At 38.5% G+C, this 18,353-nt stretch overlaps 1 protein-coding gene across 2 annotated transcripts in view; it reads left to right on the top strand.

Moving 5' to 3' along the window:
• CA10 (carbonic anhydrase 10) overlaps positions 1-18,353 on the top strand; it is a 192,206-nt gene that overhangs the window by 36,855 nt on the left and 136,998 nt on the right. The gene's annotated exons all lie outside the window — the stretch shown is intronic.

Genomic DNA, 18,353 nt, shown 5'->3' with positions numbered 1-18,353 from the left:
TTTTCACCTACATTTCACACCTGATCTTTTTGTGCTCCCTTTCTCTAAATTATTTTATTCTTCCTTTCAAGCAGAATTACTTTGTTGGGTCTTCACTGTTCCATTTGACTAGATGTTTCCTTTAGGAGAGGAGACAGGAAACTTTAGCAACCTCCATTTTCTGTTCAGTTTTTGGGCAGATTTGATGGCACATTCCTCATTCAGTAAACTCAGAAACATTCAGTGAGTGTATTGTTCAGTATGTTCTCAGTGCAATTGAGATGAATATGCATTAATTTGTGTACACTAGCGATATATTGTAAGCTGAAATAGTGCTTCAAGTTCTATCATGAAAGCACCATGAAAATAGCTGCACGATCTTTGTTTCCTCCAAGTACTAGAAAATACTACTTAGCCATTGTGTGAGCTGTTCCTAAGAATCTGTAGATCTGATCTATCATCAGGTGTTTTGATTGTTGTGACAACAGTTACAATTTGACAGTCATTTGAAATACCCAAAATGCTGATTATCTTGATAGGACTACTACTGCAAATGAGATGAAATATTTCAACCCACAAGCTTCTGGCACTGAAATTCTTATGAAAAGCACATAAAAAACCCAACATCTACAAGCCTGGAGCTTAATTACATATTGATGTAGCATAAAGTAGCTTTTCAGATTTACTTGACACTGGTTTGGACTGTCAGAGGCACTGCAGTGTATTGTTATGCTTGTTTAGCTCCTCATGTTGATAACAGGGGAAGAAGCCTGGAGAATATAATCACCGGCTTTCAAGAAATGTCATTTTCCTGATCTACACGACCCAGGGAGATGCCCAGTAGAAACTGGGTGAAAAAAATATTTACTTAGCAGACCTTCTCAACATTTCAGCTTAAAGTTATTGAGGGAAATAATTTAATTGTCAGCATGTAAAGGAACATACATGATCAGGGAATGCTTGTGGTGTTTTAGTCTTAATATAGTGAGAAATTTGGGCTTGGGAACATCGTTAGAAGATTAAGGGGAAACAGTCATGACTCAAACATCCAAGAAGGAAAACATCTTAGAGTAATGTGGAGAGAAATCTCCTTAATGAGAGAACCCCGAGTTACCCATACATGTTGAATATGGGACTAACCTAGCACACATCCTCAGGAGTGGCTCCAGAAGGACACTCTTCACTGAAGCAGCCATGAAGCAAGCAAGGGAGATTTGGGAACACCTTTCTTGCAGACTGTCAGATTTCTTTCAAGTTCAACTGCAACCTGTAATCCTCAGCAGAAGAGAGAAATCCCATGATTTTTTATAGAACAAACAACTATTTTTTTTCAGCAGCACCTAGGTTTTCGAGTCTTTGAAAGCATTTAAAGCATTTTAAGGATGCATTTTATGGTTATGATCTCAGACTAACACATCACAAAGGATACGTTAGTGCGTATTAAGTTTATCCGCAATGTTAGCAGTCACATATCAGATCTAACAGAAGATGCTAATTAGCACCTGAGAGGTGATGGCTGCGAGGCAGTCTGATGAGGTAGAGCTGAAGTTGCTGACTGACGTGCACCGAAGCAAACAGCTATGGCCATCTGCTGAGATATTTCCTTTCCACAGCTGTTTGTCCTTTCGCAGGGCTGGGAGTTACCACACCCAGAGATGTTAGAAAGGAATATTTGTCCAAGACTCTGTCACTGTAGTTCAAAACTGACATCTAAGCTAATATGATTGACATGAATACAGCTCTTCAGTTGCTTGGGGGAGCAAGCACAAGCATAGAGATGACTAATTGGGGGTAATAGCATTGTAAAACACTCCAGGATGAGTTGCTGGAGTTTGTCTGTCACAGCTTTGGCTGTGTGAATACTTTTTTGCCTACTTCAGAAGCAAAGTAACTGTCTTTCTTTGAACTATCACTTCTTTCATGTTTAGTTGTGTAAGACTGCATTTAGGAGTGTATCACAACGTGCCTAGGTTAGAGTATGCCATTCATAATTTTTTTTTTTTTCTTATTATCCTGTTTTGGATGCATTTAAGTCAAGTCCTAACAAATCCCCTTCTAATGTAATGTGTTCATCTGAACACAGGTTTTTTCCACTGAAAACCTGCTAGGAGAGGATACAGAGAAGAGGGACAAAACCCATAGAATCATAGAATGGTTAGGGTTGAAAAGCACCTTAAGATCATCCAGTTCCAACCCCCCTGCCATGGGCAGGGACACCTCACACAAGACCATGTCACCCTGTCCTCGAATACTGCCAGGGATGGAGCATTTACCACTTCTTTGGGCAACCTGTTCCAGTGCCTTATCACACTGTCTTTCCCAACTTCCCTTTGTGCACTGCTCAACAGAAAAGGGAGCAACAGTGACTGTCCTCAGGTCTTAGTGCTCAGCCTTGCAAGTGAGGGTAAAGGGTTCTTGAGAAAGGTGCATCAGCAGGTGGATCTGTATGTTCCTGATGCATCAAATACCCTCCCCTCTCTCACCTTTGCTAAAAGCAGAGAATTGCTTCTATGATTTAAATCATGTAGACAAACAAAATAGCAAGTAAGTAATGCTTTAAAATGTTAATTGAATGCAAATTAGGTTCCAAATTAAACTTCAGGGAATGCTCAAGGATGAAGAATGAATGCTTTTTTTTAATGCATGCTGATTTGCACAACAACCAAATAATCTATATTCTTACACACTTTTAGTACATAGACTTTTTCTGGTATGGGATGTCAAAGTAGTTCGCAATGGGTTAAAATACATGTAAATAATCTTTTTCATACCTTTCCATTTGCTGTGGCTATGAGTATGTATCACAGAAGTAGTGCAAGTGTTTTCAGGATGGCAAAGGCAAAATACTTCAAACTGTTCTGTGCCGTTTCTTATATTTCAAATAGATGCACATAGCCTTTGATACTCTCGTGTGTCTGATTGTATTGATGCTCTTCATATGGCTCCTGTTTATTTCATAGCACCATAAAAGTAGGGTTTGGTAAACATAAAATATAATGGTGGTTAAATCTAATCTGTGATTATGGAATTCACTTGCCAAAACTCCATCCTGTTACTGAAACTTTGGACTACATGTTAATGGGAAGGCAGAAGAGTTTCTTATCCAGGGAAGACACGGTCTTCATGACACTAAATTATACCAACTCTAAAGTTACTTTACAGGCTGATAGTTCTAATCTTAGGTAAGAAGAGGAAGTCCATCTTTACCGGATAATGGGTGAACTTTGCTGAAGGAGCAGATAATGTTTGTTTCCTTCCTTATCTAAAGGTTGTAAAAGATCTTTAATACCAGATAAAGATCTACATCCACTGTGATTCATTGTTTGCTATAGATCACCAAATCAAAGGCTACCCATTTCCCTGAGATTCTGAGATGGGAAGTCCCCTGTTAACAGTTCCTTTCACAACTCATTTTACTATAAAAGGGAAAAGACTGGTAGAGATTGATAATGCTGCTCCTGCCTTTTGCAAGGATGATGTTGATGAGATTATGCCCTAACATAGACCATCTGGCTAAGCTGCAGTGACTCAAAAGGAACATGGGCAGTGTTTGTGAAGCACCGAGCAACTCCCTCCAAGAAGGAAATGCGTGAATTTAGTAATGATTTTCAAGGAAAAAGAATCCTGAAACAACTGACAATCTTGGTCATGGGTGCCAAAACCTGCTTTTAAATTTCCTTCTATTACCTTCTATCTTTTATTGTGGCCCACACAGGCAGTTCAGATGTCCCTACTTTCTCTTCTGTGGGCTTTAAGATTTCTTTTTATTACAGTTTTAAGATTTCTTTTAAAGTACAAATTTCTTTATGCAGATGTCCAAAGGTAACCTTTGACTGTCAGTGTAAGAACCATGAACTTTTTGTCCATGGCCTGAAGCTAAGAAATAAGAAACTTCAAACCTAACACGTCTTAAACTTTCTGAAAGGCTCATGTATTATGCCACTCTCCAATATACAGGGACCTATTTCCTACACTGAGACAGGTGATCACTTCATTTGGCTGCCTGAATAATACAAACAATAACCTGCTGATTGCTCCTCTTGCATTGCTCTTATACTATCTATAAAATTTCTCCTAGTCTTATTTTGGGACTTCAGGAGGCTGCAGCATCACTCACCATCTGGTGCATTTTGCTTGTCAGTGAAAACTGTGGTGCTGTCTGAGCTACAGCAGTGTTTTAAACAGTCTGTGCACAGACACTCTTCAGAATCATTCAGTCTGGTGCCGATTCTGAACAATTAACCAGCCATATATGATTATTTATGGAAACAATAATAGCAGTTTTTCTTTTAGAAAGCAATATATTGGAACACTTCATTTCTTCAGGCTGATAGAGCACAGATTCTGGAAATCATTCACTTATTGATTCAAACTTAGGTTAGTATATATAATATTTCAATTTTGGTTGTCACAAAGATAGCTTGAAGAAAATCTATTTTGTACCAAATATTTTCGTGGTTTCTTGCTTCTTTTGTTGATTCTGCAAAATCTGTTTACAATTCATGTAACTAGAAAGGAGTTAAATATAATTAAATGTAGAAACCATTGTCTCAGTTTCCAATGCATTGTTGATACAATTCATTATTTTAAAATAGCAAGGAACAGATGAGTTGATTGCTTTTAATTTGGAAGAAGAAATGAGCACTATCGAGGGGAGACGTTTGATGGCCTTAGTTATAATACAAATATGGCAATGTTTGCTTGTCTTTATATGAATTGTAACCAAATTAAAGCACTGAGTTTGAGAGACATTCACATTAGTAGTAGTTCTGAACTAATGAGGCTATTGGAGTGAGTCTGTAATTCTGAATCTTCCATAAAAATGTAAAGAGGCTGCTCACCAGTGACTCACACCTCAAAGGCTTGATTTATCCCTGAATTTAAATATGAAAAAAAGGGGAATTTAACATATTAGGATCTGAGGAGGGTTCTATGTAATATTGTACCTTCAAGGATGTACAGTTCCACGTTTTACAACTTGGTGCCCAGGCTTAGCCAACAGTCAGCCTTATTAAAAGACTTTTATGGGGACTGTGCCTAAATTAAAGCTGAGTTTTCCAGATTAATGATTTCATGGGTTGGGTTTTCCTGAAAAAAACTCCAATGCTCCTGTTATGTGGATGCTCATATTGCAGTGGGAGATGAAACGTCCTGTAGTTGCAACCATTTTGCAAACAGATCTCTGAATACTGTTTTCCCCCCTAAGTTTCCTTCACTCCTTTAACAAAACAAATAAATATATTTTAGAGAGCAAGCAATGTGAACTGACCACAGTAAAGAACTCTGGAAGTCTAAGATTTTAAACCTTGCCAGATTTGTGGTTGGCCACAGTTCTTCGCTAAAGTGGCCTCAGATCCCCTTTCCCTTAACAGCCTGGTTATCTTTCTTGGGTGTGTTTAATATCCACAGAAGACAAACTGCATGTAGCAGATGTATCTCGGACTTACTTCATTACACTGACCAGACCGAATGATTCAGGTTGTGTTCCTATTTCTAGCCACAGTCAGGCACTGCAAAGGTCAAGCCTTCCCTTTATAACAAATTCCACATTGAATAACATGTACCTTGCTGTGTTACCAGCTGCCTAGTACTCCTGCTGAACTGCAGGTTCCTCCTACTAGGACCAAGCAATACCACTCTCCTACTTCAGGAATGTACTAATATGGAAGACCTTCGAGGCAGTAATCTGCAGATCCTTGTCAATCATTGTACCTCACACTTTGCTGGTAGATTAGATATCAATTTTAGGGATAGCAGTACTCTGATTGCTTTTTGAAGTTGAAAATCCTCTTTCCCCCTGTCCTGAAGTGGCTGTGTTTACCTTGCTTTGACACTAGTATGGGTTATAAGAAAGAACAATTAAGTACCACTAATTCTTTGAGACAACTGTAGCTGGTAGGGCTACCATGAACTGCATGGATGACAGCTTCTAGCTGGGAGGCAGCTTAAGAGATGGTGGTTACCATTTGGGCATTTATATCCTCAAACAGGAGAACAGGGAGCAGTATCTATAACATCTGCTGTCCAGACAATGTGGATTTACAATCATTATGGGATCTTGAAGACCTACAGTTACTCTTGGTTAAATGACTGCTCTTTCTTCAGATTTAATGCAATTTGTGTTTTTTAAATATTATCCCAGTTCACTTTGAGCTTGTTACAAGTGAAGAACCCAGCAAGCCCACCTCTGTGATCTTTCAAGGGTTCATCATTCCATGATGAGCACATCCTCTTAAGCTTCTGCTTAAAAGAAGGATCATTCCTGTGCAGGACCTTAGATGTATCATCAAAACATTGGCGATTGGAATAAAAAGGCAAGGCTAATATTAGGAATCTTTTCTCAGGTTCTTCACTATGACCTAAAAGCAAAGGAAGGAATTCTAAGTATAGATACTGGTATATGTAGGAAAGGATTTATCATGTTCTTGACAAGCTAAGTATAAAAGCACTTGAAACAATGGTCCATGACTAATACTGAAAGCTTGTAAATCCTTACAATGAAAGATTTTTCAGGATGGTTCTGAGTGCCAGACAGCAAGGCTCCTGTGTGTTGGTGGTGCTGAGTTTATGTATTGGTATATTGGAGAAGTTTATCTTATCTTACCCCTTGACAGGCTAATCTTCACACAATATCTTAGTTCTTGTCACCCTTTGGCAGTAGACACTTTGATGGTATCCATGTCTTACAGGAGTAGAATCAAAGCACAGAGAAATCTAATAGATTTCTGATAGTGGCTGCTCAGAGACCTACGGAACTTTTCTAATCCAAACTGAAAGTGAGCAATGACATTTGCTGTGGTTGATTATGTAAGGAAAGGACTTGGAGCTTTGGCTATTAATTACTTTGTAGTAGTAGTCCTTTTGTGTGCATGTGTTTTTATACAACTGATAGTAGCAGTCATCACTTCCCGCATTAAAAAAAACAAACAATCCTTTCTTTACAGTTTTTTGTTGTGTAAAATAAGTTAGCATCTTGTGGAGAAAGAAGTCACTGAGAATAACAAGGAATAGGATTTTTCTGTGCTGATAATGTAATTCCTTAGTGGTATGTAGTTGGGCTTAATCAGAGAATAATCATTCTTCAGCTTATGCTTGCTTAGATACTTCTCCCATAAATCTGTATGGGAAGAGAGAGAACTGGAAGGAATCGCAGTACAGTGGGGAAATAGAGGTAACGAGTGACACTGTGAGGCTGCCTCTCTTCTCCTCCTGTCATTATCCCACTTACAAAAAATACTCTTGGGAAGTGCTTTGATGAAAAGAATTATGTTTTAAGAGTACTACAATTACAGTTTACAATTATCAGTTAGGAATCCACCTCTTATTTCACTGAGACTATTTACATCGGGATACTATAGTGACGCGGGGGAGATTATTCCTAACTGTTACATGGTGAGGAACCCACCCAGCACTACTGAAGATTTTATATGAATACAGCATGCAGTTTTCAATTTCTACATCGCATTAGTACAGTTTAATGTCTAGGATAGAGTTTGCCGCTTCATACAGAGGAAAATATGGTCACTGCAGCTACACACTTATCTGTGGTTCAAATATACTCCTGTGAACTAGGATCACACCACTGCTCTGTACATGGTTACACAGAGTAACTCTGCTTGTTCTTTATTATCATTGAAAGCTTTACTGCTGCTCACAAGGAACTTGCCTGTCAAACCCTGTCTAATGGAGAAAGAGGTCAAAAAAGAAAAGAGGTTGTAGATACATCACATTGCATGCAAGTATTTTCCTCATAGACTGCTATGATTCAAATTGTAAATACAGACTCAGAAGATTGTTTTATCACAGTATTTATTCAGTAGCCTGTGAGAACTTCATTTCTGAAAGTACCGTATGTGCGTGTGTAGGATTACTTAGGCTCTTGCCTAAGGGCTTGCTAGTGACCTGATAGTCTGAAACCACTCATTTGTACTCAGTGAAAATTCCCTTCTCTTGTAACACGTTTTTAAAAAGGTCAGTTGCGAATTCACTGAACCATGAATCCATTGAACACACTCAGGAGCAAAATCCCTGCTCATCATTTACCATGTCTGCCTGCCTGTAAGTACATGGAATTATTATTTGGAGAAGTTTTACTGCTGTTACTTACACACATTAAAATACAACTACTGTATAACATCACCCCACAATGGCATTTCTGGGCACATGCTATTTGTGGTCATTGAAAGAGTAACTATCTCTTACAAAGGAACTCACTATAAAATAGTCACCTACTTAATGCATTTCCGGCTACCTGCTGACCCTGCTCAGAGCTGTAAATTGCATTATAGTTAGTGACTCTGGCCAAAGGAGGAAGCTTCCTGAAAGTTATTGATTGGGGGTTGTTTTACTACCGAAAATACTACTTTAAATTGTCACTTTTCCCTTTCTGAATAGAGTGTGGGTTTATATTAGGGCACTTTTTCATTTTGTGTTTATAAAATGTACAAAAATGCATTAGTGTGTCCAGACCAAGCAGTCACCAACTTTATAGTCAGGACATAAACCCTGAAAATAACAGCATAACATCATAATGGGAAACCTGACAGGTCATTAACTACAGCTGTGCAAATGGCACTGCTATAACTCACAAATGCTTGTAGGCAACATCACAGCCTCCAGCCTTTCAGTATCTGCTTGAAAGAGAAAAATACTAAAGTACACAGCACAAGATAACCAGGTCACACTGGAATTGTTCACTGACTCAGGGGCACAGAGCTGATAGCTGTTTCACCCCAGCACAGAGAAGGGTCTTTTGGACCTTTTTATGACCTCCCCCTAATTTATCTTTCCATCTTTAGCATCAGTTATGGGGCTTAAGTGAAGAATGAAGGTCTTTACACAGAGAGGTCATTTTACAAATATGAAATGAGATTTTGGTAAAGATGGATAAAGTGAGTTCAAGACAACAGTGTGGAGGCTGAGAGAGAAATAAACCACCAGTTTAATACCTGTGTCATCAGGCCAGGCTGCCCAGTGTCCCTTTGCTGTTGATCAGAAAAAAAGGCATTCTTGCTGATTCTTTGGAGAAACCCATGTCTTTTGGCTGACTAAAATGAAGCGGTACAGCTGCCCCAACAGAGAAGCAACAGTAGGCAACAGGATGGGCACTGTGGACTTCATGTGCATTACAGATTTTCCATTTCAAAGGCTCATTTTAATAGAGCTGAACAGTGTTACAAGATTATTTGCAGTGGAATTTTGGCATTAGCTCATCCTATATGTTGTAACTCCAGATGTGAGGAAAGCAGAAGAGTGGAGGTATGCAGGCCAAGTAATAGCCAATTGCACAGCCACTGTATTTCAGTTGAAAAACAAACCCAAAGGTTGAAAAGCACTAGCATTTAAAAAATGACTTTTCAATCAGATGGTGAGGAGATGGAATTTTACTTCCTTGCTTACAAGAAATACTTTGGTCTCATTGGGTTTAGCAGTGTCTCTGCAATCCAGGCGTTACTTTGTTCCTATACTAGAATAATTAGAAAGCAAGTGTGGCTGAAGTAGTCCCTACAAAAGCCAGCCACTGCCTGTTCTGAAAATCCTAGGTTATTGCTTTTGTCTGAAAATAGGTCCCACTGAAAACAGCAGGATTTGCTTGCTGAGACAAGTGCTACATCCATTGAATAAGGACAGCAGAAGCTGATAAATCAATATTTACAAGACTATATTCCTTTTACAATGGTTTTGTTTAAAACTATCTCTTTCCAACTTTAACAGGAGAGAAATTACTTACACAGCTGTGCAGTGTAGGCACCATGTCTTTTCTTCTAAAGAGTTTACAATGCAATTACATTGATAATGTGCTTTTTGAGGATATCATGTTTTAACAGTGTATCCTTTGTGTCTCGTGGAGGGGTGGGGCTGAACGGAAGAAATGGAACTTTGTATTGGGACGGTGGTAGTGTTACCACAGCACTAACAGCTATGGGATGAATAGGATGCTCAGCTCTGAGGGGAGCTGCTCCTTCCAATATCAGACAGACGCAGCTCAAGCCATATCATGCGCCAGCTGCCCTCCAACATGCAGACAGGAATGATGGCTAATTCCCAGCTTTAATCCCAATTTAGAACTGCAGAATTGAGCTGTTCTGTATGACTCAGAGAACATGGCATATAACATAGGAGAAAGTGTCTTAGATAATGTAGTCAACCTTTCTGTATTTTCAAGCTAGGCTACATAGGCCATGGCTACTACTCATTCACTATTGCTTGTCAGGCCATTTCCAAGGAATGAGTTCTGATTCCATTTTGCTTTTCTTATCCAGCAGTTGGGCATTTTCAAATGGCTTTTCTTCCTGGTCTTAAATTAGGCTTTCTTAAAATAAAGAAGAAATAAATGACTGAAGTATAATAGGATATGGCTGAAACACATTGCACAGTCTCGGCAGGCTCTATTATCCACATACTGACATCTTTAGAATTAGCCGGTATTTTAATGTGCATTTAAAATTGGTTAACAGGAGTATAAATTAAAGTAATAGAGAAACTAGAGTCTCAAAACTTTATTGCTTATTGTAATTTCGTGTTTATGGTCTTACTGCTTTGTGGCAGGACTTGTGGCTTTTTAGTTCTAGTGAGTATAGTAGTAAGAAGATGGTGCCTCACTCAGAGCTAGGTGAAATCAGTGCAAATCTGTCCCTGTCTTAGGGCCATTGTCACATTATTCTCACTGTCGACTGGTTGGATTTAGTTTCCCAGAGGAAAAAAAAAGATGCAAATTATGTATTTGTTGAGATGTGAAATGAAATGAGTTGTGCACAAAGGTAATGACTTTCTTCCTACACCTCTCAGCGTAACCACAACAGAATTCTGGAGAGGACCAAAGTAAAATTACTAATTGAAGTGGCAAAACTGAACTGAATTGAAAGACATGAAGCTCTTTATGATAAATGATGTAATGTAGTATTGATACTCATGTTTCTGCCTGGTTTACCATTGTTTCTCCTTTCTTGCTGATTCTAGGACTACTCTTTCCATAGCCTTCTTTGAATTAATAGCACACTTGGGCAGGCACAAATCATAGAATCATAGAATACATGCTTACAGAAGGATAGAGACCTACAAATGGTATTTGTAGAAGGTAACATAGAAGTTCTCCCAGCTTGTTACATCAAGTCTTAAGTATTTATGTTTGTTTGTGTCTATTAATTAACAAGCACTTTTTAGTTGCATAGCTATTCCATCAAAACTCTACCTAAAACACCATTGGATTGTAAAGATAGACAGGAAGGAGCTCCACAACATTAATATTATAACTAAAGAAAAACCTCCTAGATACTCTGTTTCATGAAGTCCAATTTGAAATACAGACTCATTTTTTCTAACAGTTTTCACTTTCAGAACTGATTTAGTAGTGTAAGTCCCAGTGGCTTTTTAAGATTGATGGCCAGATCTACAAACTCTGTTTGAGTCCTTTAAAATGCAAACAACTGGCCAAAGAAAAGGAACCAAGTACATAAGACAGAGTTTCTCCTAAAAGGCTCTGAGAATTGGGCATCCAACTTGCTCAGGCAAAAAGATAAGAAGATCCCAGCAGGCACCCATTGTATCATTTGGTGCCTGAAGACCATCATAATTCTGACTGTAAAGTTCCAAAGTATCTAAATCATCTTTAAATAAGAACTTTAGTGCCTGGAAGAGAGTTCTCTATTCTCTTACAGGTTGAAAGTGGGGTAAATGACTGATGTATAAATTAATCCTCCACCTCCCAAACACTGTCACATATTAAATGGAAGAGAAGAGAAAGTTAAATGATATCAAAGCAGTATAGGCAGAAGAAATGGGTTCAAGTGAAAGATGTTCTTTCTTCTTGCCTGCTTCAGGAAGCTGTTACTGAGATACTGACATTTAATTTTCAATTTCCTGCTTAACCTTGTTCTGCAGTATGAGTTTGTGTTGGTTTTCATGCATAATGTATATAAAGACACCTTCAGCTACTTAGTACATAATGCTGTTGCGGGACCATATATTTACAGTGAGAATTTTGCAGAGCATGCTGTTTATAATTGGAGAGGAGGGGATTCTTAGTTGCAGGCTCTTAAATACAAAGCTGTTGGAATAACATCAGCTGGTTTTAATAAGAAAATATTTTCACAAGTGTTTTAAAGATGTGTTTTTGCTTACCAATCACATGCCTACAGTCACACTTCCTAAGCTCTATTAAGCCACAGAATACCATCCTCTGTGTAGCGTCTGCCTCTGTAGACAAACAGTGCACTAAATCATGTAATGTACCCTGTCTACAAATGCTATGTGGGATTGGGCTGTAGGAGGGGGATAACAACATGGTTCTTTGCATTCTCTATTACTCTATATGTGTTATAGACATAGTAGTTGTCAAAACCCCTACCTTTTGCTATCCCTGGATAGAGAGAGTGAACTATCCTGTCATGTTTTTCTGTACTAAAGGCAGAAGGAATGGCACAAGAACTGCTGTCTTGTTTTGTGTCAGTAAAGGAAAGCCTGTTTTGTGGCTTGATAGATTTGCTCTTATAGCTAGAACCTGCTGTCAGGAACAGTGTATTGAGCAGTCTAGCCCAACACATACTCTTCTATGTTTATCAGATAAAGTTTACTGATGTGAGTTTTAAATCTGTCTTAAACTGCACAGGGGTCCATAATGTAGTGTTAAACATGCAGGCAAATTCAGATTTTAGTGAAGTACTTTCCTCATTGGCTGTCTGAGCTAATGCCCAAATTTGTTCTGTTAGTGTCTGAATTCACTATAAGCTTAACAGAAATGGTCAGATTTCAGCCTTTTCATGAGTTCAGTTGGCTTTTTCATCCTGAGAGCCCCATAGCTTCAGCAGGGACATTGATCCACCTGGCAGAGCTCCACAAAGCTACCTACTCAAAAAGAATCTGCAGAACTAGCTGTATCTTTCGATATTGCTATAGTAAGTGATCAAATTCTGCTTCTTGTATTTTCTTGCTCTAGAACAACCAAAACTTCCAAACAGACCCAGCTACTGTGTAGTGCAAACCAAAATGCCAAAGACCAGAGATGATTGCAGTAGCCTCTAACATCTCAAATTGATGGTTCTATTCATACTGATAATAGGTTTCTATTCCTTTTTTTCAAGCATGCTTTTCAGAAAACATCTTCTTTACTACCTGGCTCTCCAGTTAAAGGTGCATAGTCACATGTGTGTGTGTATATGCATCTATATTTGTACAGAGTTTTAATGTTTTTAATATTTAGCACTCAAATGTCTGAGATACAAAAAGTTTATCTACAGCATTGCTTAAATAAGCTGTGTAACAATAGCAGGAAATAATACATCTTTTGTAGAATTTCATCTGGTAGTTGTAGAACAGCAGATGTAAATTATACTATAAGACTAAGCTTAATTCAGTGGATTTTTATGATGTGTGGAGATGGATAAAGTGCTCCTTGAATGCTAACTAAGATCTGTGCATGAAGATGCACAAAGAATTACAGGTTGTTGGTTTTTTAAAGTTTATTATCGCTTTTTAGAATTGAAACAACAATTGGGATGCACAACCTTTTTCTCCAGCACTCTCCTGGCAAGGGGCATTATTTATGTATTCTTTTATGGTTTTTAATGCTTTACATTTTTCTGTGAAAATTTTTTCTAAAAGGATTTGGGCTTTTAAAAATAAGGTTCCTAGAAAAAAAACACAGGAAATCAGCATGGTAGTATAGAAATTTACATTCATATCAGCCAAGCAATATTGGCAAAAGCCTGTTGTCTTATTTTTAGATTCAAAAAGATGGGTCATCTTGGAAACTTGCAGAGGCTCTCTGGCACTTTTACCCTGTTTCTCAGTGTTTCTAAAGAATTCTTACTGTGTTCTTTTTTGTAGTTTCATCACACCTGGGTACCAGGCTGCATGTGATGCACAGCTCTATTTATCTTCACATACCTTCACAATACTAATATTACTATTGTAAAATACCTTGTACATTGATTTTTGCACATAATCTGGAGTTTTGTAACCAAACCATGTTTTCAGTGACATTTGAATTGGGGATGATTTTAAATTTCAAACATAACATGAATCGCTGAACCCCCAACAGCAAACCAGCCCGATTCTACTTTCACCTCCAAAAATACATCCCAACATTAAAGTTGTGCACTATGAGAAATTTTGAACATATTTCTATTACTGAATCTCCTGCAAGTAATTAATTTCCTGTAAGATCATAGGAGTTTGGGTATTTGATTCTCTCATTTCTCATCTAACGAGCATCACAGTGTTCCTGTGTAGACAGGATAGAGAGTTGCTGAACAGCAAAGGAAGAATAGAAGGTTTTGGACAGAGGAACAGCATATCCATGTTGTGCAGCGGATCACAACAGAAAGGAAGAGTTACCATTTTCACTCTGGTTTAGCAATGCAAGTTAACATGTGCTTAGTCAAACGTCCTATCCAGCTGCCATATCTAAAATCAGGAATGTACTTGTAGGAGGACCAGCAACCCACAACGAAGCATCAGAATGTCAACAGACTTAGCTCTGATTGCTGGGTCCATGAGCAGTAGTTTTATGCAAAATTGGGTTTTGCTTTGACTGAAATAAATGGAAAATTTTATTTAGTACAAACAGTAAGCCCAGAATTTTTTAACTTTCACCAAACTGGCAGCTCAATCCAAGAACATATGTCCAATTCACTGTGTGGGCAAGGCACTTCTACAGAGCTCTAAAAATAAATTGTTGTGTATGTTTTCTGAAGGTGGGAGTGACCTTCTGGAGGTACTTGAGCTTTTAGGATTCATCTTCAGCAGGAAATGAATCACCTGAGGAGTTCACGGTGTTCTGTAGGTATTTCTCATTCTAATTCAGAGTCTGGGGGGCTAAATCTCATCTTACAATATAAAGGTGGTGGGGAATAATCTGGATGTGGGGAAGTGGTTTTGGATTCTACCACAACCAGAGTGATAGCAATATGAGGTATAAAAATAAGAAATTATCAGTGAAAATTACTACCCTTTTTGTCTGTAGGTGCACATTATGTATAATTATGTAAGACTGGTCTGTAGCTCCCATTCTAATCTCTATTTTCAAGCTGATTATAAATACTTAAACAAAATGAAGAGTTCCTTGTTGTAAAAGCATCCCAAAGCATCCCTATCCAAAAGCACTAACTAGCATCTTGCATCTTTAAGGTTTTCAGATACCTTCTTGTTTCTCAGCTCTGCGTGGTGTTGCCATTCAGTGCGCAAAGTAACAAGGCAAAGTACTGGAAGTACTTAAGGAGTGTTGAGCTATTTAAAGGCATCAGCAATGGAAGCCTGTGTGTATTTCATGTCACTGTAATCATAATCTCAGTAGTGTTTTTGCACTGTCATGGCCTCATCACAAAATACTACACTTAATGTGTGGTTTCTTGCCGCGTGGTTTTGTTGAACCTAATTTGTAAATATTGCACCTAATCAACTGATTGAAACCTACTGCCTACACCAGGGCTCTCTGCTGGGTTACACTACCAAGACTTTTCCAGCAACTTTCCTCAAAGCAGAGAAAGGAGAAAAACCACGTTCAGCTTAGTTATGGGCAAGTTCACATCTGGTTAGTTCAGTGAGAGTTCAACAGGGTTAAATGTAAGAGTAAGCAATAGATAGTGAGCCTCAAGATTCAGTTCTCTGCAAGAAAGAAGAGGGTTCTGTGTACCTCTTCTGGAGAAACAGTCCTATTTGATAGAGAATGGAAAGGTAGCAGTCTACATGAGAAACCATCACCTGTCCTCACAGTACTGAAGAGATTCCAGGATCTGCAAGACAATGTGAATTAGTAGGTATTCTTCAGCCATAGTCTTTGGAATAGGTCATGTGGCAGTGTTCACATAGGCAAGCCAAAAAGGTGGGAGAAAAGGCACCAAGCACTAGGTAAACACTTCTAGTGTTTGTCAACAACATTCCTAATGAGACTCATCCTGCCATGCCCCTAACACAGCCAGTCAAGAGAAGCCCTAGAAGTCTGAGCTTTGGAAAGAAAGCCCACTTCTCATCAGCTTTCAGTATCGAGTGGTACTTGTTTTGGGATACATGCTATGATTTCATGGGCAAGCTTCCCAGAGATTGTTTGACAGAACAGTGAAGCCTCATGGCAACAGGCCAGCTGGCATCCTCCACAGCACTTCATGATCTCTGGAGCCCATGAGAAAGAAGCAAAGCTTCCTCCACAGATGGCTATCAGCCTCCTCTTCATCCGTTCCTCATCTCTGACTCTGAAATCAATATTTTCATAGGCAGTCCAAAATTCCAGCTGGACCTTCTATGGACATGCGCTTCTCCAGCCTCTACTGGTAACCATTTCTTCTATTTTTACATGGGCTTAGCCAGTAGCTTTTGATGTTCAGTCTTTACCCTCAAGCAACAGGGTGAAGTTACTGCACCATCCAGTCCTTTTTGTCTTCAGGAAACCTGTTTCTCCTCCTAACATTTACCAGAGCAAAAGAAATTAACTTTGCAATGCCAAAGTGACTTGGATTCTACCTCAAAGAACAAATAATTTTCTAGCTCCATTTTTTGTATGTTTGCCCTTTTTCCTTGTTCTGGGTTCTTCGAACCCATCCTTCAAAGTACAGAAAGAATCAGTGTTTCGGAGAGGGACCTCCTGTCCCCTGTTGATTAAGATACTTCATCTTTCACAGTTCTGTGAAAGCTGAATTTTCATTTTAGTCTGGCTGTGGCACCATCATATTTGACTAGAAGAAAAATCAAGATTAATCGTATCTTGTAACTAGATAATGTTAAGGACACCTTTCTCGTTATTCACTGTGAAACCTTCTGGGTTTCACTGTGAGCTGAGAAATTTGCCCCTAGCTTAGATCAGATTCAACTGGTTTTACACCCCTCCTTACCCAGATCATTCCAACAGTCGTAACCCAAGGCTGTCTTATCCCCTACATGAGAAAGCACTCGCTTCAATCCAGCGTATCATTTCTGTGCATATATGATACAAATGTTACAAAACATCATAGGTAATTAGGAAGGAACTCAAATGTTGTGGGTTTGGGAGCTCCATGCTCCATCCACAGATCATTCCCATTATTCACAACTGTATGTGCAGATCACTGTTATCATGCTAGTTCTTTTGGGAAAGACAGCTCAATACTAAAACATAAACTTGTATTGTGAAACAGGGTTTCAAATACAGTGTTGGCATTCATGAAATTTTGTTTTAGAACATCATAATTAAGAGAAAACCAAGGGAAAAATCATGTCAAAGCAATGAATAACCTTAATTAGAGGCTGTGCTGTAGCCTCTGATCCTAACTGATGGTGCTCTTGCAGTTTTAATTAAGAAATGTCTGATTCACTTTCATTAAATAATATTTTAGAAGCATTTCCTTCCCTGTTTCTGGTTATAACACCAACTTAATTATAAGACAATATTTTCATAGGGCACACAAGTGTAAGCCATGGAAATAAAAACTGAAGTCATAATACATGTATACAAAGCTACTTGCTTTGGGCTTTCTATTCTCCAAAGATACTTTAAAAACACTTCCTCAGCTGTCTTTATGAAATCAATGGATTATGAGGCAATATGTAATAGTGAAAATGTTGAATTCTGTGGTTTGATATGTATTAGAATTTGTTATCCTTGAGCTCTGCTACTATTCAAATAGATTTTCTGGATTCTGTCACTGTCACTTGTGCACTCCAGTGTTTCATTTCATTTCACTGAAAACATCCTACATACGGGCAGGAATAGGACCATCACCAGGAAGCTTTTTAGAACATTACAAGGCTGTCATGGAAGGGCTGCGCATCCTCTGCACTGAAAATAACAGTTCTTTGTCAGACTTCCAACACTGTATATTTTAAAACTACTTATTGTTATTTTTATCTATGGAAGCTTGTGACTTCATACTCTTTGCATACTGTATCCCATATTCTTTAATATGTATGTTAGTACTGAATTTCAGTGAACATAATTTCAGTGTTTGCCCACTCAATAGTGTGTCTTCGTAAAGGATGAAAGAGCTCTGAGATCTGGCCTTCTGACAACATGGTCCAGGAGTAACTCCTGTGTCTTGTCAATGGTGAGGCTTTAAGTGGTGTTTTTAAACCATTGCCACTCTCTAATTAGCTTTTGTCATGTTGTCTTTGAACAGCTAAATAACTGAGATGTCTTCAGGTGTCCTGTCATTGAGATTAACTGTAAAGGTCTGCCAGCTGGTGAGGACAGTAATCCTTGTAGTTGTTCAGTAAAGTTCCTGAAAGGATATTGGTTTATTTTCTAAAGCCTGGCTTTACAGTTTCTTTGTAACCTGGGATTTTGTGTCTGGATTTTTCCTTTCCCTCATTAACAGTGTGTCTCTGGTGTTCTGAGCAATAATTTAAGAGTAGGAAAAGGTAGAATGTATAAATCAGCAACAGAATAAAATGAAAATAGTCTTTCCTAA

Source organism: Pezoporus occidentalis, unplaced genomic scaffold (genome assembly GCF_034315485.1).
Source record: "Pezoporus occidentalis ecotype Australia unplaced genomic scaffold, CSIRO_AGI_Poc_V1 ctg254, whole genome shotgun sequence".
In the NCBI taxonomy this organism is placed as follows: Eukaryota; Metazoa; Chordata; class Aves; order Psittaciformes; family Psittacidae; genus Pezoporus; species Pezoporus occidentalis.
The sequence above is the reverse complement of the archived record's forward strand: the minus strand, read 5'-3'. Positions and strand labels throughout refer to the sequence as shown.